We start from the raw sequence: 26,379 nt of genomic DNA, 5'->3' as shown, positions 1-26,379 counted from the left end.
GCTATCGACATAACTTGAAAGATGAAGAAGGTTCACTGGCTGATACGAATCAGCTTGTCCGGCCGAGAGGCAAAGATGACAGCTGAAAGATTCAGAAAGCACATTTTCAGTGAAAGGAAACTGCTGACATCCCAACAAGTTAAGAGATGAAAGGATTGGTATCACTGAGCTGATGTACTTTTCTCTCTCTCTCCTGTCCCCACTGTCACCACCTTAACGCAATGGCAATATTTCTATTGATCCTGTGGTCAGGAGAATGATAACAAAGCTTTGTTTATTTCTGTGTGTTCTTTGAGAGCAAATTGAATTAGATTAAATTGACTCCTCTTAATCTTCCCCAGAGTATTTGCCACCCATCTTCTTCAATGTAACTATGCCTTATGTGCTATCTGTTGCATGTACAAGGGAGCAGGGCAACGCCACAGTCTCTGGTCCTAATTATGTGCCACCACTAGCTTTGACAGCTTAACATCCTCATGTTTACCACAGAAACTTGAAAAGGTGTACCTATTCATGAGCAGATGATTGTGCCTCAGTGCTCAATGTGGTTGAGACCCTGTGGGGTGAGGTATCTCAATTGTTTAGAGCCTCTGTAGTGACAGGACTGGAGGAAAATTAGTGTGCTTGAGAAACAGGAGAGAAGCATCAGCATGCTTGAGAGGGCGTCTCAGTCTAATGATAACCAAGCATGATTAGTGTTCTCCATGAGTCATGGCCTCTTAAGCATTGGCTGGAACAGAAGAACAGAACATTGTGGTGGTGATGTCAGTGAATGGAATGACCTGGTTGATCCCCTTGGAACTTAAGAAGGAAAGCTGGTCTGGTCTAGCTAGAACCCTCAAAAGGAGCATGCCCTAAGTTATAAACCCAGAAACATGCAGCAGCTTAGCCGAAACCCTTCAGAGCCACAAGCCCTCCCAGTTTTGTAGAGGTGATGTGGTGAGTCTCTTTATTACTTTGCAAAGGAAGGTCTTTTTATATATAATATTTTTATTAGTTTTCAATTACAGTCCAATAATAGCCTCATTATAAAGGAAGGTCTGGCACTCTTCTCATCACAAGGTTCTTGTGAGGCTTAATTGTATATTATTACTCACCACCCAAAGTTTTTATAGGCACCTGCTTCCTTCCAGGTACCCAAGACTGCGTAGTTTCTTGACTGACAGCCCCCCATTGTAGCAACCCCACCTTAAGTCCACATCTTCTCTTGGATTTCTTCATTGCCTCTGAGGTTGTCCTAAGGTTCACTCTCAGCCTCCATCATTTGCTGCTGCTGCTGCTGTATTTGTTGCTCCCACCCTTCACCTTATATGCAGGCAGGGCTTCCCCAGCCACTCTGGGCAGCTCATAGCTGGGATTATATTCTTTGGGACCATTTTTGTACCAAAGGGTGTTGCTTAGAGGACCCCTTCCCTGTTTGAAGGACATTGCATCTCAAGGGTAGATCAATATCTTCTTGGAATGTATACATGAACTTCAGCAAATTTCAGCGTCTGAGGGAGAGGTAAGAGAGAAACCCCCTTAACTGGTTTGTCTGGGAGTAGGGATGTTGAAGAATTCTGACAAACGTGGAATTGAGAACAGAAATTGCCAATGCTCACTTATTCATCCCATGTCCTTAACAGAAACCAATCTAGTTGATGGTGAGGGACTTGTAACAGATGGGTCTAATAAGACCCACCAAACCCCTTGATTTGGCCTGTGAGGTCACTTATAATGTGCCTAACATCAAACATGGAAAAGTTCAAGCCGTGGCTGCCAAAGGAGAACCAGGTATGTTAAGTTCAAATTTGGCTGCTTTTTTCTGTTGACCTCACTTTGGCAGAGATTACATCCATCAGGGAGTGATAGACAGGAGAAAGGAAATAGCACTGGATTTCTAAAAGTAATGACTTCAAGTGATGACTGCAAAGTTAAAATTGGAAGCACTCTGAAGCCTGAGTGCCTTCCAGTTTCTTCCTTTACAACCATGGCTTGAAATTTCCTGTTGTGGATGTCAGGTGATTGACAGGTGAGGACATTCCACCCAGGGGTGTAGGGAAGGGGGGCGGGCTGCCCCAGGTACCATCATGGAAGGGGTTGACAAATTATCAAGGAACAATTACTGCCCTAATAGGGCGGTTCATAAAAAAACTTTTTTTAAAAAAAATACCTGCTCCAAAGGTCTTATTTTACTACACTAGAGATTATGTAGCTATATATGAAATTTCATGCATATCAGTTAATAACTTGACCTTCCTCCACGAAAATAGCTGTTTACTCGGCCGTTTTCTTATGTCGTGAAGGCTGAAATTTCAATTCAGTGGAGCAGGGTCAAGATATTAACTGATACGCATGAAATTTCAGATATAGCTATATAATCCCTAGTTTAGTAAGATAAGACCTTTGGAGCAGGCAGTTTTAAAAAAAGAAAAAAGAATTATGAACCGCCCTACTGCCCTACCCTCCACTGGGCTTCCTGGGTCCTGGAAAGTCGGCCTATGTGAAGAAAATACAGTGGTGCCTCGCAAGACGAAATTAATTCCTTCTGCGAGTTTCTTCGTCTTGCGGATTTTTCGTCTTGCGAAGCACGGATGCACCCTGGTATTAACGGTTTTAAGAAAACGGAAACAAACTCGCAAGACATTTCGTCTTGTAAAGCAACTAAAAAAATGAAAAACCCTTTCGTCTTGCGCGCTTTTCGTCTTGCGAGGCATTCGTCTTGCGAGGTACCACTGTAAGACTAGGCCGAGTAGATTAGGTAATACAGAGCATGGTGAGATCACAATAAATAAAACCTCCCCTTCAGTAGTTTCAAGCACTACTACAGGTTCCACATAATATCTGTACTGCATTGTTTACTGTGGCAGCACCTGCACTTTGGAACTCCCTACCTATTGCAACAAAGCACGTGCCTTTGCTAGACTTTTTTCAGGCACCTGCTAAAAGGATTGTTCTTTAGGCAAGCATACCTAGATGCTTAGGAAGTTGAAGTAATTTTAATCTTAATATTTTAGCTTTTGTATGTTTTAAAGTAGGATTGTTATTTTTTCTTGATTTTACTGGTGTGTTTGTTTGTTTTTGGGGTAAACCACTTTGCAGGTTTTTTTTTAAAAAAAATATAAATAAATATATAAATATATATATAAATATAAATATAAATATAAATAAATATAAATAAAATAACACAAGCCAAAACACAATCCATCCTGTAGATTTAAGCATCTGTCCATAGTCGCCTACTTGTTATCAGAGGCCACATTCCTTTGTAAGAAAATATGAAATAACGTAAAACCATTTTTGCAGGCAAAAAATAAAAATAAATGTGTGTGTGGGGGGGGGTGACAAGTAATTCTTTGCACCGGGTACCACCTAACCTTCCTCCGCCTCTGATTCTACCCACTTATCAATATGTCTGGGCACTTTGGGATTCAGTCCTTGAGTTGAAAGTGGTTTCCTACCCCTGGGGGTGTAGATAAACACACGCACCACCCTCAGCCCCCTCACAGTGATGGTGAAAAACTGGAGGACAGATTTCGGCACGACCCTAACATGAAATACAGTGGTACCTGTAAATACTTAATTCGTTCTGGAGGTCCGTTCTTAGCCTGAAAGTGTTCTTAACCTGAAGCACCACTTTAGCTAATGGGGCCTCCTGCTGCCGCCATGCCACCAGAGCATGATTTCTGTTCTTATCCTGAAGCAAAATTCTTAACCTAAAGCACTATTTCTGGGTTAGCGGAGTCTGTAACCTGAAGTGTATGTAACCTTAAGCGTATGTAACCCGAGGTACTACTGTAGTACCGCAGATTTTCTAGTTTCCCTCTTTCCTCTCAGCTCCTGTTGCCTTTTGGGCTGCGTCTCTTAGATTCTAAGCCTTTCCTTTCTCGACAAAGAAGTATAAACTTTCTAGAATGCCTTGGCAGAAAAGTGGCCGATAAACAGAGCAAGAAAACGAACCAAGTGCTGGGAAGAGTTCCTAAGCAGGTGCATATTCCGAAAAGCACAAGCTACGGCTGTGCAGAATCGGTGTTTGAAAATGATGCCGACTTCAGCTGGAAATATTAAAACACTCTTTCATGGATGTCTGCAACCGTACATCAGGCTTTCAATCTTCCCCAGAGGGTCTTGGGGCGGGGGGGGGGGGGGACCTCCAGTAACAAGCCTCGTAATTCCGCTCTGCTTATCTTCAGCCGTCTCGCCTTTATTTATTGAGGGACCTTCAGCACCTTTGTCTTTCTTCTTTTGCTTTTTTGCTTAACCTTTCCTTCTTCATCCTCCCGCTGCCTCCCATAAGAAAAAAATTGCATCAGTATTTCATCTCTTCATCCACACTTAAGTGCCTTTGATCTGTTGCTGTGCAAGGGTTATTTATTTGCCTCTACCTCCGGGGGTTGGGTGGGAAGTCACCCAGGAATAGAACAATAGAGATTTCACCCTTTCATGAGTGTTTTGCTGTGCGCAACCATTTATTTTCCCCTGATTGTCTTTGCATTTCATTTTGAAACGGTCTCGACTGAACTTTACCATTTCTGCATATTTGGCATTCTTCTTTTCCCGCAAAGATGAAAAGGCTTCCCCCAAATCTGTATTGTTTTATTATTCATCTCCCTTTGTGCTGGAGTAGCAGAAACATGATTGCCTTTTGTCAGGCGGGCTTCAAGATCTCTTTAATTTTTATTTCCTTCAATGAGAGACCTCTGTTTGTAACGTTAATGTTTTCCCAATTACTTTTGATCATTGCTGAGAAGCAGGCTGGTTTCCCCTTTATTCTAGTGTAGAGTCTCCAGCGCTGGAGACAACAGAAATATTTGTGTGTTTATTTGTTAAATGTATATCCTGCCTATCCTCTGCAGAAGGTGCCCAGGGTGGCTAGCCACATAAAAGGGGTGGAGAACCTCAGGTCTGAAGGTCAAATGTGGCCCTTCAGGTCTCTTCCCCACCCCATTCTCATGCCTTCTCCAAAGGCCATACGCTCACCTGCCTGCTTCACACCCTCCTTGAATGTTTCTGCATGACTGGAATGTGTCCTTCAACTCTGGTCAAGACTTGGACTACTGCAACGCACTCTGCGTGGGGCTACCTTTGAAGGTGACCCAGAAACTGCAATTAATCCAGAATGCAGCAGCTAGACTGGTGACTGGGAGTGGCCGCCGGGACCACATAACACCGGTTCTGAGAGATCTGCATTGGCTCCCAGTACGTTTTCGAGCACAATTCAAAGTGTTGGTGCTGACCTTTAAAGCCCTAAATGGCTTCGGTCCTGTATACCTGAAGGAGTGTCTCCACCCCCATCGTTCAGCCCGGACACTGAGATCCAGCGCCGAGGGCCTTCTGGCGGTTCCCTCATTGCAAGAAGTGAGGTTACAGGGAACCAGGCAGAGGGCCTTCTCGGTAGCGGCGCCCACCCTGTGGAACACCCTCCCTTCAGATGTGAAGGAAATAAGAAGCTATCCTATTTTTAAGACATCTGAAGGCAGCCCTGTTTAGAGAAGTTTTTAATATTTAACGCTGTATCGTTTTTAATACTTGATTGGGAGCTGCCCAGAGTGGCTGGGGAAACTCAGCCAGATGGGAGGGATAATAATAATAATAATAATAATAATAATAATAATAATAATAATAATAATACTTTTGTTTGCCTGGATTAAGGGGCAGCTGTGAGTGTGCATTGCTGCTTTTGTTGTTGGCATCTGTCTGTCTTGAGAGACAATGGAGTTGTCACCTCTGGGGGTGAAGTCAAACTTCTGTGTTAGCAGCACCGAAGTGACTTTCCCTTGGCAGTGTTTATGGAGGTCCTGGGTTGCCCAGACAACAAGACCCCTATCTTGTGGTCCAAAGTAAAGTAGAGTAATATGTTTGGCACCAGGAGTTGCCAGAAGGAGGTGTACAAGGCGTCATCCAACCACCTTAGGGACTCCAGATATTTTTACTCCTTAGCCTTTTCTTCTCCTGAAGATATCCCTCAAGGTGGCAGAAGTTTAGGATCACAGTAGATGACATTAATGGGGCCTCTCCTTGGTCTTCCTACCATTAAACCCCAAGAAGAAGGAGAAGTAAACTATCCATTGGAACTTATTGAAGAAGGTCTCCTTCAGATACTTGGGCTTTGTATATTACTGCCAATACCTTGAACTGGAAGGTCACCAGCAGCCATTGCAGTATTATTATTATTACTATAAGTATTTTTTGCCCACCCTTCACTCTGTGGTCCCAGAACTCTCAGTATGTGCTCTTCTCTGACTGCTTTATGGTCCAGTTCAATGATCTGGCCTAGTTTCAGCCTCATTTCCCCCTGAACTAAGGAGACCCATTTGACATCAACACAATACCAAGCCTTTGGTGTCATTGTCTCACTCATGTGAAACACTCTATCACAGAGATCAGCAGGCACCGTTTGTCTCTCTCCTGACTCAAATTCCCCTCCCTTCCTTCCCAAATTCACAAAATCTCCTCCCCATTTTCACTGCTTGCAAATCCGGCAGCAAAATACAATGTGCAAAGAAAGATTTTTATTTTATTTTTTTGCAACAGCCTTGCCTTTTTTTTTTTTTAACAATAAAAATTGCTGTTTTCATTAAGTGTTATATTTGAACATTTTGATTATTACTTTGAATTCTCTATCTCAGGTACATTTTGCCAAGCAAAGAGAAATGAATTCTTTAATAGGAGCCCAATGAACGTCCTAAATAAATGCGTTATCGACCACCACACAGTACAAAGATCTATGATAACATTTAAGTCCTGAAGAATTATGGGATGAATAATATGTATATCCCTCCCTCGGCTTCAGTTATCAAGTGATTAGCTGAGAAAATTTTCTATGAGAGATTTGCCATGTGAACAAGAGCCCCCAAATTACTTAAACTAATAAGTATATTATTGCGAGACTCTCTATATTATTTAAACATTTCTGGTTACTGCTAGCATGATTTATACATTCAATACGGAAAGTCTCGGATGCTTTGCCTGCTATATTATTAGTCTCTCTTGATAAAACCTCTTTGCTTTCCTTCCATCTCGAGGGAACCTAATTTAAATATGAATACACACACGCACATAGAGAAAAAAATAACAGTTGTTGAAACTGAAATTAATAATGCCCTTTTTTTAGGAAAGGAAGAGATAAAACAAAATTGAACAGTTCTCCCCCCCCCCCTTCCTTTCTTTCTTTGAAATAGCCTGGACAAAAATATGAACAAAATGTTAGTAGTTCCTATTTTAGAAGCAAGAAAATGGTAAAATGTGCCTGTTTGGCATTGCATTTGCCTTATGGGTAATAGATTTAGGATGCAATAAGATTTTGGGTGGAATGCAAGCAACTGCAGGTTAGCAAACTCAAGTCTCATTGGTTTCCGTAGGAGTGGAATGTAGTTACTTCTCTCCCATGAAAATTAATCAGATCTGGGGTGTGCGTTAAAGGTCAGAATCCTAAAGTTGGCAAAAAGGCCTCTGAGAAGCCATTGGGTCCATGGGAAGAATTGAGATCCGTTTGTGCCCTACCATACTCCTTCTTGTAGATGTTGGTCATTTACCAACATCTGGCTTAGGGTCCTCTTATTTACAGGACCGCCTCTCCTGGTCTGCCCCGCAGAGGACCTTAAGGTCCATGAATAATCATAGTTTAGAGGTCCCGGGCCCTAAGGAAGTCAGATTATCCTCCACCAGGGCCAGGGCCTTCTCAGTGATGGCTACAACCTGGTGGAATGCTCTGTCCAATGAGGCCAGGGCCCTGCAGGATTTAACTTCCTTCTGCAGGGCCTGTAAGACAGAGCTATTCCTCCTGGCTTTCAATTTGAACTTAGCCTGATCTTTTATTCCCCTTCCTTCCCTCCCCCTCCCCTTTTTATAAAGATTACCTGCTCTGGGATCCCACAGCTAATTCTCCCCTGGTCTCCTTGTTGGCCCAAATAGGACTAATTTAGCCAGCTAGTCCTGGTGATCATCTAATGTTTATTGGATGGATTTTCCCCCTAAATTGATTTTTGAATTCTGAATTTATTGTTATTCACGGTTTATACTGTATTTTATGCTGTTTTTTTGTTGCATAAATTAAGTGTTTTAAATTTGTTGTTAGCCACCCTGAGCCCAGTTTTCTGAACCGGGAAGGGCGGGGTATATTAAAAAAATTATTATTATTTATTATTATTACCAATTATTTAATCAGTCGATTGATTGATTGATTGATTGATTGATATACCACTGAGGTGTCTAAGCAGAGGTTGGATGGCCATCTGTAATGGATGCTTTAGTTGATGTGATGGCCTGGGATTCCGAGTCTGAGAGAGATCCGGAGGAACCCCAGCCGGCACAGGAGTCCCCGCCTCCAGGGCCGGCTGAACTGGGGCAAGGCCTAGTTGCTGAGGAAACTCAAGAGCAGGCACCAGGTGAAATCATTCAGGCCCCAGAGGTGCTGGAAGACTCAGTGGCTACAGGTGAGCCTCCTCCAGGACCCAGTAACCCTTCGGCCTCTCTTGATCTGCAGAGGCTTAGGGCAGAGAGGCGAAGGGAACTGGTGTCTCCCAGGAGGAGTGCTCGCCTTAAGGCCAAGAGAGGCGGGGCTTCTGGGGGCCGGGACTGCCCCCGGCCTTAGAAGAAGATAAAGGTCAGGCAGCCCGGTCTCAGGTTGCGGGAGCAACGTCGTTGTGAAGTATCTGCTTTACCCAGTCCTTGTTTGGCACTCCCAGTGTGCCTATTCCTCGCCTGGATTCCTGCTTCTGCCTTACCAGTGTTCGTGCTTCCCCGCCTGGATTCCTGCTTCTGCCTTACCAGTGTTCCTGCTTCCCCACCTGGACTCCTGCTTCTGCCCTACCTCCGTTCCTGCTGACCTGCCCGGCTCCCTGTTGATCTTGGCCTACGGTAATAATACCTCATCCCCCCTGGGACCAGCACAGTTTGCTCCCGCCACACCCGCACTCCCTCTTTGTTGGGGTGCGTTTGGGAAGATTCAGAGGCCATGGCTGACCAAGCGGCTACATTGTTGGCAATAGCCCAGGAGAACCAGGCCTTGACGCACACCGTGCAGCAGCTCAGTAACGTGGTTGCGGCACTACAGCAGCGTTTGGACGCCCTACCGGCTCCTGGGGCCGACGCCCCGGCTTCTGGCAAGTACCCAGTGGCCTTGCCTGAGAAGTTTGATGGGGCTCCGGCCAGCTTTCCCATGTTCCTTGCCCAGGCCAAGCTGTATATTCAGGGGCGCGCCCGGAACTTCCCCGACGACCGCACCAAGGTGCATTTTTTGATTAGTTTGTTAAAGGACCAGGCGGCCAAGTGGGCGTTGCCGCTGCTCAGGCAAGACTCCCCCTTGCTGGCAGACTACGGGGGGTTTTGCAATCTGTTGGAGGCCGCGTTCGGCAACCCTTTGAAGGGGAGTCAAGCCAACCGGGCGATTCGGCGGTTGAGACAGGGCAAGTCTAAGGTGGCCGCATACACCACAGAATTCCGGCTGCTGGCACAGGACTTGACCTGGAACGACTCTGCTCTTCGGGACCAGTATCTCGAGGGGCTTTCAGATGAGATACTGGACCAGCTGGCCACAATGGAACGCCCCACCACGCTAGACGCTCTTATTCAGCGGAGTCTACAGATAGACGATCGGCTAGAGGACCGGCGTCAGGCTCGGGGCCGCCGGCACCTCCAGTTCTCGGCCCCGGGGTCCACCAGCAGCCCCACAGGCCCAGCTGAGTCATTGGAGGAACCCATGCAGCTTGGGGCAGTGCGGCCACGCCTCTCCCCCGCAGAGAAGTCGCGGCGTCGGGAGGGGAATCTATGTCTCTATTGTGGCGGAAGCGGACACTATGCACGATCCTGTCCTGAGAAACCGCCAACCCCAGTAGCTGATGGCCCTGGCTCCCTGGGGTCCCAAACAGCACAGAATGGGACCGCACCAATCGAATTACAACACCTTATGGTTCCGGTACATCTATACCCTCCAGGAGGGCCATGGATTCTTACCCTTGCCCTGGTGGATTCAGGGGCAACCCGCTCTTATATGGACGCTGCTTTTGCTGCCCAGCATCGGGTGCCACTTCGGAACAAGCCAGAACCGGTACAGGTGGAGGCAATCGACGGACGGCCACTGCGTTCGGGCGCCGTCACTCGAGAGACCCAGCCCCTGGTCCTGTGCCTCCAGCAGCACCGTGAGATGCGAACTCTGGATATTGCCTCCATGCCCCGGTTCCCCCTGGTGCTTGGGATGGACTGGCTAGAGGATCACAATGTGCAGATTGATTGGGTCAAACGGACTGTACACTTCCCAGACCCCAGTTCGTCTGCTGAGACTGAGATGCTAGCAGCTGCGCCCACTGAGGAGGCTGCTGCAACGCTCCCCGCGGAGTACCGGGACTATCACGACGTGTTCGAGGAACGGGGGGCAGACCAGCTGCCGCCGCATCGGTCCTTTGACTGCGGCATAGACCTCCAGCCCGGAGCGCCTCTACCGGTGAGTCGCTTATACTCGTTAACAGAGCCAGAGCGCGAGGCTTTGCAGGACTTCTTGCGCAAGAACCTGGAGCGAGGGTTCATTAGACCTTCTACCTCGCCCACTGCTGCGCCAGTGCTCTTTGTTAAAAAGAAATGTGGGGAGCTCCGCCTTTGCCATGATTACCGGGCCCTGAACAAGATTACCATCCCGGACCGGTACCCCTTGCCCCTTATTTCGGAGTTACTGGAGCGGGTGCAAGGGGCGCAGGTGTTCACCAGGCTAGACCTCCGGGGAGCCTACAATTTGATTCGGATCCGCGCCGGGGATGAGTGGAAGACAGCATTCGGGACCCGGTACGGACAGTTTGAATACCTGGTTATGCCCTTTGGTTTGTGCAACGCGCCTGCTGTGTTTCAACGGTACATCAACCACGTATTTCAGGACTTGCTAGACAAGTACGTGGTGGTGTACTTGGATGACATTCTGGTTTACTCTCGTGACCCGGCGTGCCACGAGGGCCATGTCCGGACCGTGCTGCAGCGCTTGCGCGAGCATCGTCTGTATGCAAAGCTCAGCAAGTGCGAGTTCCATCAGCAGTCAGTGGACTTCCTGGGTCATCGACTCTCACCAGGTGGGGTGCAGATGGATCCTGGGAAGGTGGCAGCGGTTCGAGAATGGGCGGCACCTCGGAACCGCAAGGACCTACAGCGTTTCCTGGGGTTTGCCAACTATTACCGGACCTTCATTGCGGATTATGCTCACCGCACCACCCCGTTGACCCGGCTTCTGCGCCCCAAGACGCCGTTTTCCTGGGACAAGGAGGCGGAGGAGGCATTTCAAGGGTTGAAGGCCTGTTTCCAGAGAGCGCCAATCTTGCAGCATCCGGATCCTTCTCGACCCTTTGTGGTAGAGACTGACGCCTCCAGTACGGCTCTCGGTGCCGTCTTGTCTCAGCAGCACGAACCGGAAGCGCCACTCTTACCCTGCGCCTTCTATTCCCGCCAGCTCCTTCCAGCGGAGCGTAACTATACCGTGTGGGAGCGGGAACTGCTGGCCATCAAGGTGGCCTTTGAGGTTTGGCGCCACCATCTTGAAGGAGCAAGACACCCGGTGGAGGTGAGAACCGACCACCGGAACCTGGAATACCTCCAGACCACCCGCAAGCTGAACCAAAGGCAGATCCGGTGGGCGTTGTTCTTTTCCCGGTTCCAGTTCCGGATCCGCTACATCCCTAGCTCCCAAAACCAGAAGGCGGATGCCCTGTCCCGGAAACCTGAAGACAACGCAGACACGGTTCAGCAAGCAGCACCCACCACGATCCTACCACCAGCTGCATTCCTGGCCACCCAGGAGGTTGAGCCACTGCAGGCTCAGGTGCGGGAACAGCAACGGGTCGACGCTTGGGCCCAGGAACGACTCCGGGAACTGGCCGAAGGATCATGCCCTCAGTATCCAGGGCTGGTTTCGCATCAGGGTCTTCTGCTGCACCACGGGCGCCTGTACATCCCACCAGGGCCGCTGCGGGCTGAGGTTCTCCGGATGTCCCATGACGCTCCAGCGGCGGGGCACTTTGGGCGGTATCGGACCACCCATCTGGTAAGCCGTGAGTTTTGGTGGCCCCGCTTGAAGGCTGACGTGGCTCGCTACGTCGCTGGTTGTGACGTCTGCAGGCGGGCCAAGGGGCCTACCGGGCGACCCCCCGGCCTTCTTCAGCCGTTGCCGGTTCCACCACGTCCTTGGCACACAGTTTCTCTAGACTTTGTAGTGGAGTTACCCCCGTCTCGTGGCTGCACCTGCCTTCTAGTTTTCTCCGACCACTTCACGAAGATGGTGCACTGTGCCCCCTGCCCATCCATACCCTCAGCTAAGGAAACCGCGCAGCTGTACCTTCAGCATGTCTTCCGCCTGCATGGCCTACCTGAGCGTGTAGTATCCGACCGCGGCGTTCAGTTCACGTCCCGGTTTTGGCGTGCTTTGCACCAGGCCCTCGGAACAGAGGTCTGTCTCTCATCTGCTTACCACCCACAGACTGATGGCCAGACAGAACGGGCGAACGCGGTACTGGAACAGTACCTCCGGTGTTACTGCAGCTACCAGCAGGACGACTGGGTCGACCACCTAGCATTGGCGGAGTTCGCTTATAACAACGCGGTGAATGCGTCCACCCAGCAGACCCCGTTCCAAGCCAGTTATGGCCTTCACCCACGGTTGTTTCCGGATGTGCTGCCGGCATCTGCGGTCCCTGCGGTGACAGAGTGGCTTCAGGAGCTCCAGTCCCAGCAACAGCGGTTGATGGAGCAGCTGCGCCAGGCCAAGGAGGCGTACAAGGTCCAGGCCGACCGCCACCGCCAGGTGGGGCCGGAACTTCACGTCGGTGACTTGGTATGGCTTTCCACTCGCCACCTCCACCCTTCTCGACCTTCGCGGAAGCTGGACGCCCGGTTCACCGGCCCGTTCCCTATTGTGGACCAGGTCTCGCCTGTGGCATTCCGTCTCCAGTTGCCAGCAAACCTGAAGGTTCACCCGGTATTCCACAGGTCCCTTCTGAGTCCGGTGGCCCCACCCGACGAGTTCCACCCAGACCGTCCCCGACCGCAGCCAGTTTTGGTGCAGGGAGAGCCAGAGTACGAGGTGGAACGCATTCTGGACTCCCGATACCGCAGGGGAAGGCTGCAGTATCTCATTGACTGGAAGGGGTATGGGCCAGAGGACCGCTCCTGGGAACCAGCGGTCAACGTCCACGCACCTGCCTGCATCCGGGAGTTTCATGCAGCGTACCCCAGCAAGCCGGGTCCGGGCCCTCAAGTGAGGGGGGGCCTGGGAGGGGGGATGGTGTGATGGCCTGGGATTCCGAGTCTGAGAGCGATCCGGAGGAACCCCAGCCGGCACAGGAGTCCCCGCCTCCAGGGCCGGCTGAACTGGGGCAAGGCCTAGTTGCTGAGGAAACTCAAGAGCAGGCACCAGGTGAAATCATTCAGGCCCCAGAGGTGCTGGAAGACTCAGTGGCTACAGGTGAGCCTCCTCCAGGACCCAGTAACCCTTCGGCCTCTCCTGATCTGCAGAGGCTTAGGGCAGAGAGGCGAAGGGAACTGGTGTCTCCCAGGAGGAGTGCTCGCCTTAAGGCCAAGAGAGGCGGGGCTTCTGGGGGCCGGGACTGCCCCCGGCCTTAGAAGAAGATAAAGGTCAGGCAGCCCGGTCTCAGGTTGCGGGAGCAATGTCGTTGTGAAGTATCTGCTTTACCCAGTCCTTGTTTGGCACTCCCAGTGTGCCTATTCCTCGCCTGGATTCCTGCTTCTGCCTTACCAGTGTTCGTGCTTCCCCGCCTGGATTCCTGCTTCTGCCTTACCAGTGTTCCTGCTTCCCCACCTGGACTCCTGCTTCTGCCCTACCTCCGTTCCTGCTGACCTGCCCGGCTCCCTGTTGATCTTGGCCTACGGTAATAATACCTCATCCCCCCTGGGACCAGCACAGTTGAGTTTCCTGCATTGCAGGGGGTCAGACTAGATGGCCCTTGGGTCCCTTCCAACTCTATGATTCTGTGATATGCTGAAATGGCTTCTAAGCAGTTTAGAGCTAGCTATAAATTTGATCCATGATTATAATATGCAATGGCATTAAAGAACCCATAATGGAAATAAACAATAAAGCAAACAATTCAAAAGTGATTTGAATTGCCACATCCATAGTCAGCATCAGTTGACATCTGCACAACATGCCCCTTCTTGGTGATGTTGCCTTCATTGTCCATTGGTAGCTTCCAGCTCAGGTATGATAGACTGATAACCTTCCCCATTCAAGCTGTTCCCCCCTCTCGTTCTGCCTGTATATCCTTATATTCAAGAGGCACAAAATTTATCAGGTAGAGGCGTGATAAATGAAAATTAGCAATCAGTATTAATGAGCCTACTGTATATGCAAATTCAAAAAAATGACAGCATATCCTGTGGTATAATTATCTAACACCCTTTGCACCATCCTAGATAAGGGAATATCAGTAACGCATGTCTAGCTTATGTCTCTAGAGAGAAAAGTAAAATGTATTTATCCTCAGATTGACTGAATAGGCATGTATTGAAAACTAACAAAGGGATTCTGTTGATAATTTTTTTTCATTCAGTGGGTTTTTTGTTTGTTTGAAGAGAAATAAACAAAAAAATTGAATTACATTGGCTATCGTGCTACGATAGCTGTTATGGTTTCTCACAAATACAAAGGATTAAATGACTATCACCATTAAATATATAAAATGAACTGAAATGCATGTGCCAGAATTGTTTCACAACTTTTTTCACTTATAAAATATTTTCATTGGGTTATAATTGAACAGTTAAATTGCTGTGATATAATTTATAGCAGTTAGCTGATGTGGTTAGACTTCCTGCTTGCTGTTGTTTTTAAAATTCACTTTGGGTTCTGTTTAAGATAGATGATAGATAGATAAATGATAGATAGATAGATGAGAGATGATAGATAGATAGATAGATAGATAGATAGATAGATAGATAGATGATAGATGGATGAGAGAGACAGAGAGACAGAGAGACAGAGAGAGAGAGAGAGAGAGAGAGAGAGAGAGAGAGAGAGAGAGATGGAGATGAGAGAGAGAAAGAGAGAGAGACGTCACCACAATCTTCACCTAGCAGTTCCAGGGGTGCCAGATACTTACCTAGGGTTCATGTTTCCTTCAGAAATAAGGCACAACAGAGACTGTGTTGTCTTTATGATATGTGGTTTTATTTGCAAATATCTACAACCTGCAACTCCTCTGCTACAATTGTTGCTACTAGCCATCTCTGACTTCTCACGTTTCCTTTCCTGCTGTGAGAGCTGCAGCTCAGATTTCTGGCAATGAGCCATCAGGTAGTTTAGGTGCATAGAATCATAGAGCTGGAAGAGATCCCAAAGGCCATCCAATCGAACCCCTGGCAATGTATCTCAACATGCGGTCCCCCATCCAATTCAAAACCATACCCGACCCTGCTTAGCTTTGCAAATGTGCCAGCAGTTTTATTTCTGAAGCACTTGGCAGGGCTTAACTCACTCTTCCGCTCTCACCCAGAGTGGAAGAACTGAATTTAAGATAGGGAAAAGGAATTTAAGATTGGGAAAAGGAGAAACTGGGAGAAATTGAAGCTCACAGATTCACCCCTTCTTTTATTCAATATAAGGCAGCCTTGTGCACTTTGGCAAATCTGTAGGCATATATTTCCATTACTGTGCCACAACACCCCCCCCCCCAAAAAAAAACTTCTATCCAGCAGGATCTAACCAATTCAGCCAACCTAACTATCATGGGTCTCTCTGTGCAGGTTCTTCTGATGATTCCCACCCCCACCCCTGAATAAAACTCGGTAGGACCTTTCGTGCATTGACAGTTTCCCTCATCTTTCAGTTACTCAGACTGTTGCCTTTGATATGTCGGAAGCCATTTCATGTGAGAGTTCTCTCCTTCCCAGACTGAATTTGATTCTCTGAAGGATTACTGTAGCTGTCTTTGAAGTGAGGTCATCATCACAACGGAACCCTCACCATCGATGGTGACAACCACCTAGTTGGCTTGTGCGCTAAGCTTTCACTTCCTCTTTCTTTCTTTCTTTCTTTCTTTCTTTCCAGACACAGACGTTTTTACTTCCAGCCTTCAAAGAAAAGTAGGAAGAGAGACAAAAAAAGCCTCTTGCACTGCCGTTTCCTTGCACCTGTAGTTAAACTTTTCCAGCTGACATGTCACCCTGCAAGATGTCTTTTCAGATTTGATTGAAAAGAGGAGTCAGACATCCTACTGTCGATTAAACCTGAGCCATTCTTCAGGGGCTTAGGGAGCATATGAAAGAGGCAGGGAGCCTTCCTGTCTGAGCTGTGCTCCCAAATCATTCCCGCTAACTCTTTTGTGAGGCTGAGATCCTTTTTCCTGCTCTGAAGCCCTTGTGGTGTTAAAATGTTGTTACAGATAGGCTCCATTAGGGGCCGACAGGGGCATGCATCATTCAGATGCTTGCAAACAAATCCCTTCAGATGTCAGCCATATCCAAAGTTGCAGAGAATGAGGCCCTTATAGATCCTTTTCGTTAAATTGTGTGGCATATTTTGCATTTATATCCCAGCTTTTTCTCCAAAGAGCTCCAAGGCGTACACAGTTCTTCACCTCCCCATTTCATCCTCACAACAGCCCTGTGAGGTAGGTTAGGCTAAAAGACGTTGACGGGCCCAAGGTCACCCAGTGAGCTTCATGGCTGAGTGGGGCTTTGAACCCTGGTCTCCCAGGTCCTAGACCAACATGCCATACCACTATATCCCACTTGAGGCAGTGTCTTTTGTCTGCAACACACTTGCTTCTAAGGCTTTGCAAAATATTCTCCCAGAATTGGTTACAAGGTGATTATAAATATTTCCCAGAAACCCATTTTTTGCTCCAGTGCAGTGTTTCCCTGTTTCCTGTTTCTCCAGATCTAGATAAACTTGTGTGTGTGTTTCCCTCTGATAGACACATTTTGCATTCTGTTTCACCTAATGTATGCATTTTGGCAAGCCATCTTCCAAGTAAATGCCTTGTTATTTTCAGTAAGATACACACCTTATAAACCCTCCCTCCAATATACACATTTTTGTATCTATCTTTGGCTGGAATACTGGATCACAAAATTCAGAGTGCAGCAAATGTCAAAGAGTTGCATGCATCTGTTTCACACATTCTTTCAAGAAGTGTGTACAGTGGTATCTCAGTTTTTGAATGTCTCCATTGACGAATGTTTTGGTTTTCAAACACCATAAACCTGGAAGTAAATGCTTCAGTTTTTAAACACACCTCAGAAGTCAAACATGAAACGTGACTTTCATATTGAGTTTTCCATTTTGAGCAGGCATAGGCAAACTCTGGCCCTCCAGATGTCTGGGACTACAATTCCCATCATCCCTGACCACTGGTCCTGTTAGCTAGGGATGATGGGAATTGTAGTCCCAAACATCTGGAGGGCCGGAGTTGCCTATGCCTGGTTTTGAGGCTTCTGTACTGAGTTTTCAGTTTTTGAAAGTTTCGGAACTTCCGAAATGGATTACTTTTGAAAACCGAGTATTTTGCCAAACTGTATTTGGCAAGACTGCATCTGTATGTAAAGCGAAATTAATTTACCCTCCATCACATGACCTTTCTTTGCAGCCTTCGAAATGGAAGAACAGAGAGGGTGACAGACAATTACAAGACGCATCCCTCGCTTTGGATGAGGAACTAACTTTCCTTGGATGCGAGAAAATGACTGACAGTGGTTCAGTGCATAACAACCTTTGTAGGGCCAGCATCAAACCCAAATGTCCTTTCGATGCATTAGATGAGCCAGGGAATTTGCTATCTCCACTTGCTGTAGATTTTGAGATTATCCTAAAAGCAAGGCAAGTGGGTAACCAGGCCACTCAAGCAAATCTGAAAATTGGTGACATTTACAGCCTAGAGTTCATCAGACTGCTCTCCATGACCCACTAGAGCTAAATTTTGTTCATTAAACCAGAGGACTCTACACGCAGTGCTACCAATTCTGAGATGACCGGCTGTAGGAATCCCCGTGCTTATATAATTGCAGACACTCTGCAAGGAACAATCTATTGCAATTTCACAGGAACAGAAGCTGGGGTTGTGACAGTTCCTTCTGATCCATTGCTGTCCACCCTTGCCTCCCCTGGTTCGTGACAAAGCTGGCAAACTTTTCCACTTGAAGGGAACCCTGCAGTTTTTTAAAAAAAATGGGAAGAAATGTAAATCTACGTCTGTCCCATTTCATCTTCATCATTACGGATTAGGATAACCAGCCAGCCTCAGGTATTGCTGTGTGCAGACATCCCATGACAAATGTAAATTGTAATGCAACATTTAGATGGAAATTCCTGGGAACCAGAGATGCTTATGAGGAACACAACTGGGCCAGAGATGTGTGTGTGTGTGTGTGTGTGTGTGTGTGTGTGTGTGTGTGTGTGCTGTTTCACTTTCAGTAACTACCTCTGTATTCAATGAGCTTTCAAAATTTTGTCTAGTTTTTGACAAGTTCTGACAAAGGCTCTTTTTTAAGATAGTGGGGTACTGAGCTAGCCTACAAAGCACACACCAGGGTTGTTCCTGAGCAAGGAATCCAGTCCCTGCATCTGCTTGATCAGCCTCTCGAGAAGTCTATCCTGAGAGTCAGTAATCTGACAGATCCATCAAGCAGCTTTTATTTCATCTCCAACAGAACCTAGACACAGCTGGTCAGCAGCACAATCCTATACTTGTCAATTTAGAAGCAAGTTCCATTGAATTCAGTGGAATTTATTCCGAAGTAATGGAACAATCCAGACCACCAACCCCTTCATCCAGATTAGGGTGGTGGTGGATTGGGCAAAAGTGACTCATCACCCACCTTTCCCAGAAAACAAGCCAGCCATCACCACCAACAACCACACCATCCAAGTCACACACCCCTTTCCACTCACTGAACACACAGATGGGCAGGATGCCCCCTAGTGGAAGCCCACAAAAGCCCCTCAAATGGGACATTCTAGAGGTAGAGAAGAGCGGAGATGGTTCAGAATCTGTTGATTCCTGAGCCAGTCTCACTGCCATTGTTCAATGGCATCAGACCCGATCCAGGTCTGATCGCTGGTTTGATAGCATCTGGAATTCTGGAAGACATCTGGCTAGCCACACCTAACTAGATGGGACCTCGCTCTGACGCTGCAGAGCTATTCTTGCATTCTTCTTGTGTTTTGTTCCAAGGAAGGATGAAAGACCACATGAGACATAATGAAGAGCATATTTGTCTTTACAGGGGGACAATTTTTAAAATTGTTATCAAGATTGCAGCATTCTGGCAGGAGACGTTTATCCCTTCCTTGCCCAGTCAAAAACTGAGGAACCTGAAACCCCCCAATTTCATTAGGTTTGGTTTCTCATAAATCAATCAATCAATCAATCAATCAATCTCAGGGGATTGTGGTTGGGGAGAGTTAAAGCTTCTTGCCCCATGTACCACAATTCTGATGACAATTAGTCAGGGAAGGGGGATCTCTGGCTGCAAGCCATTAAAGAAAAGCATGAGAGCTGTGCATTTCATGTTAATCGTGACATACAGTTCCCCCCCCCCATAGCTCCTGGGAGCAGTGCAGGAATCCATGCATGACCTCATGCTGATCGGCACATCTGTGGCAGGAGGAAGCCACAAGCGTACAGTAAATTGAGGACAAGACTGCAAGAGCAACTTCTGGGATTCTAAGGTAATGTTTGCTTTTCTCCGCCGGCTGAATTTACGCCAATAAGATTTCCTCTTCCTGCATCTGGAGAACCAAGAAGTGTCTTCAGTGCTGCAAAGCTTCACCTGGTGACATTACGGTTTAATAAATATATAGCTTTCCATTTCCTCTGCCATTGACATAATGTTCTTTGTAGATTTCCTTTGCCTAACTTTTAGTATGCCTGTCAGCACTGAACTGCCCTGTAGCTGCTCCCATAACAAGGGAATTTGTGCCTCCTAATTCCAGTCACATGGCCTCTTGGGCATCGATTCATCACTTAAATTTGTCATAAGTGCATTAAACTGAACATTGAAATTGTTCTTGTCAAATCATCTCCAAGACTTATAGAGCTAGGCTCCACCGCATCCCCGGCATGCAGCTTAGATATCTTTGCTCTGTCAAAATATAGCAGGCATTTTCATCCTTTTAAAAAGTCCTTAAGCCATTAAATTGCATTATCGTTTCTACATTTTGATGCAAGAGCTTATTTGCATTGCATGTAGTTATGGATCTGTCAGGGTGTGTGTGTGTGTTTTCTTTTCACTTATTAAATTCCCTCCCTTTCACCATTGCCAAGGATTCAGGCAGTAACTCAGCCTTAGTCATTTGCTTGAGGCTAAAACTTAAAAATGTAAACTCTCAGATGGAGATACAAAATGAAGCAAAAGTTGGGAAAAAATGCTCGAGCAAATTGGGTTTTGTAGCCTTCAGACAGGATGCTTCCAAAATTTTCATCATCAAAATTGCTCCATGAAGTTTGGGAGTTCTTAATGACCTATTCACAAGTTTTGACTCATGCATTGTCAGGATCTCGCCCAATCTTGGAGTTGGGCCTTGGGGATGCCTTGTAGAGACCTCCTCTGAAGAAGCATCAGGCCTCACTCCAACTGAGGACCCGGAAGAACATCTCAGAAGTACCCAAGGCAGCCTAAAGTGGCTTGGATCCTGCATGTCTCACCTGAGCTCCTGCAATGATCTGTCTAACCACAGGCCTACCTTGATCTCCAATTCTGCCCAATCATCATCTGCTCCTCAAGAGCAAAGGCAACAGTCAGCCCCAATGGAAAACCCACAGTCACAGGAGTGTCCCCTTGGCTGCCAGAAGACTCTACTGCTGGAGGTCTCTTTGGGTTGAAGGATCTACTCAGGAGGAAGAGTGCAAGGGTCTACTCAGGAGGACTCTCTCCACAGAAGGGGAGAATGCTGTTGTAGTTAGTTCAGGCTCATGGGCTTCAGGTCAGAAATAGAAAAGGATGCTGGACTAGATGGGCCATTGGCCTGATTCTGAAGGGCTATCCTCACATTCTTAATGATCCAACAGATGACCAGGAAAAAAGAGGAGTTAACAATGAGAATATAAGCCTCTGAGTCTCCTCTAGACCCCAGTTGGGTTGAAAGCTCACTTCCTCAACTCCAGACCTCTTGCTCTGTCTCCAGAACCCACTCCCACAGTAGATGCAACACATGAGCATGCATTTTCCCAAAGTGTGAGTTGGACAGCACCAAGTAACCTTGTCCCAGACATCACATACTTAGGCATAGCCCTGGCAGCTGGGCAGCTGTGTGAAGTCTCTGTCTCTCTGAACATTCATGCTCTAGGTCCAGGCACCAAGGGATGAGACTGGTTCACACATGCAGTCTTCTTCTTCTTTGGCAATCACTCGTAGCCGAGTAAGATTGTCTTCCATAAACATGGTTTTAACAATGAGTCCGTAAGTGACTGTGGAGGCCAATTCTGGATCCACATGTCCTTCCACAGTGGGGGCAGTTGTTTCTGGGCATGAGGTGATCACGGTGTGGATTTGCCAAGCATGCCTTCCTCTTAGCACGTTTCTCCCTTGCGTCCTGAGTAAATGCTGTTCTCTAATTGGAGTGCTCGCAGGCCAGTGTTTCCCAGTTGTTGGTGTTTATATTACTTTTTTTTTTTTTTAGATTTGCCTTGAGAGAGTCTTTAAACCTCTTTTGTTGACCACCAGCATTACACTTTCCATTTTAAAGTTTGGAATAGAGTAGTTGCTTTGGAAGACGATAATCAGGCATCTGCACAACATGTCCAGTCCAATGAAGTTGATGTTGAAGAATCATTGCTTCAACACTGGTAATCTTTGCTTCTTCCAGTACATTGGCATTAGTTCGCCTGTCTTCCCAAGTGATGTGTAAAATTTTCCGGAGACACCGTTGATGGAATCTTTCAAGGAGTTGGAGGTGGTGTTTATAAGTGATCTATGTTTCACAAGCGTACAGTAAGGTTGGTAGTACAATAGCTTTGTAAAGAAGCATTTTGGTTTCCCTGCAAATGTCCCGGTCCTCAAACACTCTGCACTTCAATCGGGAGAAAGCTGCACTTTCGGATTTCAGCACTTTTGGATTTCGGCATCAATGTTGGCCCTTGTGGAGAGATAACTGCCCAGGTAGGAGAAGTGATCAACATTTTCCAATGTTACACCATTGAGTTGGATTTGTGGCGCTGCAGGGGGGGTATTTTGTACTTGTTGGTACAGCACTTTGGTTTTTTGGATGTTGAGTGATAGGCCTCAGGGACATAGCTAATCAGTGCAGTCCCACTCAGTGGGTAACAGGAGGCATGCGTTAGAATTCTGAACAGGGCAATAATTCTATTTCCAAGGTGGAGCTGATACATCAAGAAGCCCCAGTGGTTCTGATTTACTGTATATGTATATGCATATGACCTGCAGGTATAGGGCGGTATATAAATTCAATAAATAAAAATAAATAAAAATACATATATGTATATGTACATCTAAGCAAACTGAATATTTTAGAACTTAGGTCATATGAATGAATGAATCGATTTATTTTGGTCACCGACCAGAGTGCAACATAGGCAACAACAGATACTAAGCAAGCATAAATATGTTAAAATTAAGCTCCGTGAGCTAATACACGATAAATAATTCAGATAAAAACAGCTAAAATATGTAAGTTGAAACCTTAATTGCTAATTTAAGGCATCGGCGGTAAGATTCCTTCAAGGCTTGTGTCATTAATTTTATAGCAGCAGCACAGAACTGAGCCACTTTTAAGGTAATCTCTGGTCATAGGCAGTTTGCACATATTTCATTTCCTTCTGGGGACAGGTGACTTTGAGTTCTCCCTATTTTAATTCAAAATGGATTTCAATACCCCGCCCCCCCCCAAATGGGAGAAACCGGAATTTTTTTTCAGAGCCCAAATGGGAGTGGGTTGAAAAATGCCCACTAACTACCTGTAGCTTTGCTACGGTATGCTTCCTTTAAAAAAAAATATTATTATTATTAACCGGCCAATCAAATCAAATTAAATCACATCACATAAATTCCGAATTACAAAGCCGAATTTTAAATTTTGTTGGGGGGACCCATATTTCAAGATCCGAAGAGGGATTCTGATCATCTTCTTGCTACTGCGTTAATGTCCAAATCAATCCAAATCAGTCCAAACAGAGTTCATAATTCTATCCAGTCTTATCTTGCTGTTTCCACATCACATCTTGTTCATATATTTTCTCTTTTTTCCTTACAATCTCTTCTGATAGTCTCCTTAAACACCAATAATAATCCTGTGTGAATTTTCCGTTCTTCCAATCCTCAAATCAAGATGGTTTCCATATATCATCACCTTCATAGATAACATCGCTCTTTCCATCATTGATCTCGTAAAACTGTCGCTCTTAAGTCCCACTGAGGAGTTTCACCCACAATATAAAAACAGCTCTATTTCTCTCTTTCTCCTCCCAGACTCAAGACCTCCGACAGAACTTCCCAATATGGCGACGGCATTTTAAACTGCGCCATTCCAAAGCTCTTATACATTCCACGCACTTCTTAAAACATGCTCTGGTTCGAAAGTTTATCTCCACACAGCCTTAAATCCACAGCTTAAGTCCTTAAAATGACAATTCTGACTCGTGAGGGGAGGGGATTCTTGTTTAATCACATAAGGAAAGAAAGGAAAGTTTTCCCCCTCCCCCATCAGTCATTTGCCATACCGTATCTTGGTGTATCTTCTCATGTTTTATTCTTGTCTTGTTTTATCAGAGATCTCTTCTGTTAGCAGTCTTTACTCCCCCTTCTTCCTTGAGATATGTGCATTCCTTCATCCAAATTGTTTCTTTTGAAGTTCTTGCAGCTAGTGGATCAGGGACGGGCGGATCAGGGACGGCGTCCAGGAGTGCCGGAATCCCACTGGAGGGCTTTGTGCCTAGTGCCCCCATCCCCACAAATTCGAGGGTGGTATAGGGCACAGCAGGCAAGGGCAGTCCCCCCACCACCATCCTGGGGGGGGTAGGGAGGCTAATTACTCCCATCATAATCTCCAAATTACCTCGTGTGGGTCGGAGAGATGTTATTGTCAGCCATCTTCCGATGCGCCCCCTAGTGGCTCCCTCGCTCCGGTATGCTTCCTGCTCCCTCTGCCTCTGTTCCACAGGCAGTGATAGCAGAAGCATTAGAGAAGTTTTGAAATGAAGACTTCACCCCTTCTTCTTCTCCCTTATGCACTGATTAGCAACTTGTGGGGCAGAAGATCCCAGTGAATGGTGTCTGAAATTTGCACTGCAATCCTGCACCCATTTACCTTGGGTGGAGGCTCAATTGATTTCAGTGGGGTTTCCTCCTACAAAGTCGACCTGTATAGGATTGCATTTTTAGGCTGCGAGGCGGGCAGGGTAACGACTATTCTCAGCTTACATTACTCCATAAAATGCCAAATGCACTGATAGTTTTAGAAGATGATGATGATTATGATGTGTGAGAGAGAACCATAATGTCTGCAAGAGTGAAATGGCAGTATTGATTTTTAAAAGTTTGTTTCTAAGGGTTTCGTGGCAGAAAGCTCTTGCTGAAAAGGATCTTGGATGAGATCGAGATTTCAGGCAGAAGAATCCAAACCCCGCTTACCTCGAAGCAAGCTCCATTCAATTCAGTAGGACATCTCTGCCTGAGATAAGACATCACACCACCGAAACACCCTTCATCTAACTTTAGCTGTTATTTCCTCATCATTACCATCCCTTTTCCCCAAATTATGGTTGTGCAGAGAATGGCATTTTGGCAGATTACATTTTTCAAACACTTGCTTACAGTCGAGAGTAATATGTCAAGGAGCACATACTAAAATCCTCACCTCTGTGCAATTATTAATGATAAAGAGCCCTAACAAAAGCACAAGAAAATTGTCCATTCTGCATAATAGGTCTCAAACGTGCTGAGGAATGGGTCTGCTTTTATAATGGACCTTCCTCCAATCCAAGTGTCTACAGTTGTCAGAAAACTGATTACATGCTTAGAGTTGTTGTTTAGTTGTTTAGTCGTGTCTGACTCTTCGTGACCCCATGGACCAGAGCACGCCAGGCACTCCTGTCTTCCACTGCCTCCCACAGTTTGGTCAAACTCATGTTGGTAGCTTCGAGAACACTGTCCAACCATCTCGTCCTCTGTTGTCCCCTTCTCCTTGTGCCCTCCATCTTCCCCAACATCAGGGTCTTCTCCAGGGAGTCTGTTCTTCTCATGAGGTGGCCAAAGTATTGGAGCCTCAGCTTCACGATCTGTCCTTCCACTGAGCACTCAGGGCTGATTTCCTTAACAATGGAGAGGTTTGATCTTCTTGCAGTCCATGGGGCTCTCAAGAGTCTCCTCCAGCACCATAATTCAAAAGCATCAATTCTTTGGCGATCAGCCTTCTTTATGGTCCAGCTCTCACTTCCATACATCACTACTGGGAAAACCATAGCTTTAACTATACAGACCTTTGTTGGCAAGGTGATGTCTCTACTTTTTAAGATGCTGACTAGGTTTGTCATTGCTTTTCATGCTTAGAGTAGACCCATTGAAATCAATGGAGCTTAAGCTGATCAGAATGATGCCCCACCAAGTACAACAGGCAGAGTCTGTGTCTACCCCTCTGTCTCCATTTTACATGTTTCCTTTTAATCATTTCAAAGATTCGCAGTGACATTTAACCATTCTTGAAACGAGGACATCTCTAGAACCAAAAGTATTACGGCATCCATTAAATGGTCCCCATTTTCTTCTTAGGAGAATGAGAGAAGAAATGAGGAGGAGAATCGGGGGGGGGGGATGCAGAAATAAGGTTAGAATTGACCTTGTTGCTACGAAGACTTCTGCCAGCTTTTGAGGATGGGGAAAAAATAAAATAAAATTTATTAACCTTGTTCTTTTGCATCTGCACTGCCTGAAGAAGGCCTCTTGGCACACACATCACTTCTAATCTTATTTCCATTTCTTCTTGTACATATTGTATTAAGCACAGTTTGCATTTGCCTTGTTTTTAGCTTTTTAAAAAGCATCACATGAGGGTTTGGCACCCCCACCCCACCGCTTTGCCCAGTCAACAGCAATTTAAATCTTCAGTGTCACGACAGATTAATTCAGTTGGAGGGTAGGGCTTGTGGCTGCCAGGTTAAACATGAAAATGAGTTTTTGGGAAAGCTGATGCAACATCTGCATGTATTTGTGGTTGGAGTTGGGGGCGGGTGTCAGCTGGCCAACAGCCACCACTTCCACTGAAGGGACATACCTGAATTTGGAAACATAGCTCCATGCATGAATTTATGAATACAAACCCCAACGTAGAGGCAGAGAACCTTCCCTTGCAAGGGCATTCATTTTTCAAGAGCAGGGAAAACGCTGGGCACACATGTTTATTCCACTTATTTATTTATCAGGCTTATACCTTGCCCTTTCTTCACAAAGGTCAGTGCTTCT

General features: G+C 46.4%; 1 long non-coding RNA gene across 1 annotated transcript; it reads left to right on the top strand.

Annotated features, from left to right (window-relative positions):
- The first annotated feature begins 828 nt into the window (after window positions 1-828).
- LOC309373256 lies at window positions 829-25,797 on the top strand. The gene is made up of 3 exons (XR_014169908.1): window positions 829-939; window positions 19,511-19,636; window positions 25,690-25,797. It is a non-coding gene; the product is annotated as an uncharacterized lncRNA (long non-coding RNA).
- The last annotated feature ends 582 nt before the right edge of the window (window positions 25,798-26,379 follow it).

This window comes from Podarcis melisellensis (genome assembly GCF_964234715.1).
Source record: "Podarcis melisellensis genome assembly, chromosome: 6".
In the NCBI taxonomy this organism is placed as follows: domain Eukaryota; kingdom Metazoa; phylum Chordata; class Lepidosauria; order Squamata; family Lacertidae; genus Podarcis; species Podarcis melisellensis.
Note: the sequence above shows the minus strand (reverse complement) of the source record. Positions and strands in the feature narration are given on the sequence as shown.